At 52.4% G+C, this 3,347-nt stretch overlaps 1 protein-coding gene across 1 annotated transcript in view; it reads right to left on the bottom strand.

Annotated features, from left to right (window-relative positions):
* LOC106743815 (zinc finger homeobox protein 3-like) overlaps positions 1-1,022 on the bottom strand; it is a 406,062-nt gene extending 405,040 nt beyond the window's left edge. The window contains exon 1 of the mRNA XM_014618018.1: positions 773-1,022. The gene's annotated coding sequence lies outside the window, so the exon portion shown is untranslated. The remainder of the gene's footprint in view (positions 1-772) is intronic.
* Positions 1,023-3,347: the final 2,325 nt, after the last annotated feature.

Genomic DNA, 3,347 nt, shown 5'->3' with positions numbered 1-3,347 from the left:
GGGGGGGGAGGCACTTCGATCGAACAGCTGACGCAGTGAGAGAGTGTAATAGCGTGCGGTGTCACCGGCTGTAAACAATATCCGCAAAATTGCACCGAAACGCTAATTTTATCCGATCAGCCGAATTCCTCATCTCATGAATCCGCTGGATCGCTCTTCATTATCCGAGATACATAAGTACATCCGACCGAATAACATAATTTTGAGAAACGTTTCAGTGAAAATTGCGCATTGGCGGGCGACAGTTTGCGAGGCCACCGATCCCGCCCCCGACGGTTAATATGAATTCGCGGTGAAATTTTGTCGACGAGAACGCGCGAAGGAGCCCGCGCCGAAATCGGTCCCGAGCGAGCCTCCTAGGGGGTTGGTCGCGGAAAATCGCGAAGGGCGGGTCGCGGATGAAACCGGGGACGACGCGGGGGTGGAGGCGGACGGTCGGTGAAAACGCGGTATGCAAAGCAGGCGGCGAATTTGAACGGTCCTGCGCAGAACGAATGGCCTCACCTCGTGCTCTACCCGAGTGCCTCGAGTCTCCCTCTCAACGTGTCTCTTTCTCTCTCGTTCTGCCATCCTCCCTCCCGCCCCTCACTCCCCCGCTCATTCTCTCTCTCCCTCTCGTTCGCATGCATATACACGGTCCCCTTCGCGCGGTGGATGCGCACACCACCTACGTATGCACGCTCTTCTCGCCACTCTCGCGCGACGGAAAGCACACACATACACCCACCTACGCCCACACACACACGCGTCTCTCTCTCTCCTTTCGTCTCACCGCGAGCGTGATACACGTGCACGCGGTAGCGGCGACCGCGTATCCTCCCGAGAGAGCGCCGTCGTCGACGGTAATCCTCGGGCGGCCCCTCCGGTCGGAGGTACCGGCGGCGTTGAGCTGCGGCGCGTTGCGGTATCACGCAACACGCGCGATGCGAACGTCGCCGGCGACGACGTGGTGCGTCGTCGTCTAGACGAGCGCGCGCCGAGACGTTCGTTTTTCCACCCGGAATCGAGTAAAATGGCTGCTCTCGCCGCTCCGGCGCGCCCGAGCTTACTGGCTTGCCTCCCTTCGTTTGGGTCCCCACACAGAGACCGACACACGCGTGCCGCCGCGTGTGTGGGTGCACGTAGAGACTTACGTGCGAGCGGGGGAGCGTACGCGCGCATGCACACATCGTGCCGCGTCGACGCCCGCCAGATAGAAAGCCGCCGCTCGTACATTGTGTATACCCGCGTCTCTCTGTGTGCGCCCGTGCGAGTGTGCGCGTGTGCGAGCGAGAGCACGGCTGTTTGGCCGCGTGTACACACGTGTGAGAGAGAGAGGGAGCCGAGTGACTCGCGAACCTCTCACGCACACGCGTGCGCCGCACTCTCGCCCCCGCCAAGTATCGCGCGCGCACGTGTCCGCGCGCAGTAACAGCTGAGAGCGTGAGGGAACTTCGGACACCGCATCTCGCTGCGAATTGATGAACGGAGAAAACTGACCGAGTCACTTTCATCGGCACGAACGGCCGAATTTCCGCCGCGAGAATATCGATTCCGCAGGCTTAACGCCTCGTCCGTTGTCTCGATCATTCACGCTGAAACTGTACATTGTCGCGGAGTCTCACGCCGAATTCTGACTGAATCGCGCATTCAACCCGCCGAACTTCGCGCGGTTCGACCCAGTAAGAGCGGGACGTCATATAAGCGCGCAGATAACAATCGCAATAATCAGACGGAGCGCTTCATTATATCGCGCAACGGAAACAGCAGTAGCGAAGCGACTCGACAAAGGAACAAGGAGGAAGATGCACCCGTTCCGGGCGAACGGAACGAAAAGTTCGCGCGCGTAAGGGCCGACGACGGAGAGAGAGAGAGAGAGAGAGAGAGTAGGAGGAAGGGGAAGAAAAATGCGCGCACTTTTACGACGCCTCGCAGCCAAAGACTCCAGGGCCGCAACAGAAGGCAGAAGGCGACTGCAGTCCGCCCGGAGTCGCTTGCTTTTCTGCATTCTTACGGCATACCGTAGCGCGAACATTATGAATATGCAAATCGGCGAACAAGGATAACGGGTGCGTTGACCAGCGCGCGTTTAGTAGACACCGGCTCTCCTATCGCCTTGTCGACGACGAGGTAACGGTTCCGCCGATCGTTCGACGCGATGACGCCGACGTCGATGATTTTCGTTTCGGCGACGAGGTGGGAGGGGGAAGCCCCGGCGGCGTATCGGCGTCGATCGCATTGGTGAGAGAGCGAGCGGGCTCGTTACGACCTCGGTAACGCGTCGCGCGATTTATAGAATTAATTGGGCGTGATAGATCGCGCGACACCGGACGCGCCACTGTGTCGCAGCGAGAAAAAAAAAGGGAGAGGAGAGAAACGGGAGGGTAAAAGAAAAGGAATATTCTAATCGCGCTGGCGCGCGAACTAGAAAAAGCGATTACAGTTACACCATCGCAGCAACGACAGGCTGGAATGCGCCGTTCCGATTGAGTGGGCGATGGTCTTGGGGCGATATGAATCTCGGAGCGTGACGCTACAGAAACGCGCGTAATAAATTTTTAGCACGTCGACGACGAATTGTATTATTGTCGCACTCCGTCTCCCTCTCTCTCTCTCTCTCTCTCTTCCTCTCTCTTGATCTATACAGTTATTTTTGAGAAACAATGTCTTGATAGATGTAATAATCAGTCGATTTCAAATTATATTATACTATCTAGTACTATCAATTGGCCATAATTATGCAAAAAGTGTTCAACCGGCAAGATTATGATTTTTGAGATTTTGTTATGAATAGATGGTCTTCCTATATAAAATTAAAGGATCCAAGCCTTATGAGCGCCTAAAATTCATTAAAAAACAGCTTTTATTTTCTATTATTTGTGCCACTTTTTACTAGTTACATCTTTTTTATTAATTTTGTTAAGGGTTATGGTTGTGATAAATACCTTTAAAGAGAAAAAAAACGGAACATGTTTGACTTCACAGACGATTGTGAAGAATCTCAGTGGTACTTTTCAGTTATACTTTTGACGAATCATATATCAAATTTTAATTTTCATTTTTCTCGAAACGTATTCCATGCGGGCTGGATTCTTCTTGCATAATTATGACCGATTAATGATACTGTGCAATATTGTAATTTTCTCTCTTTTCTTCTAAATAAATAATCTCTGTAATCCTTGTAAAAAGAATAGTTTTTGTCGTTTGTGCACTTAAGGGGACAATATCTCGGAGCGTGTAACAAATAATACATCCATCCCTCCCTCTCTCTCTTTTCCTCTGTCTCCTTCTTTATCTATTTATCCATTTCTATTTCTCTCGTTCGTTTTCTTGGTATACTCCGTTTGAGAGTATTTATATATTCCCAA

The sequence above is a fragment of the Dinoponera quadriceps genome, unplaced genomic scaffold (genome assembly GCF_001313825.1).
Source record: "Dinoponera quadriceps isolate SergipeBrazil2010 unplaced genomic scaffold, ASM131382v1 scaffold1245, whole genome shotgun sequence".
Classification (NCBI taxonomy): Eukaryota; Metazoa; Arthropoda; class Insecta; order Hymenoptera; family Formicidae; genus Dinoponera; species Dinoponera quadriceps.
The sequence above is the reverse complement of the archived record's forward strand: the minus strand, read 5'-3'. Positions and strand labels throughout refer to the sequence as shown.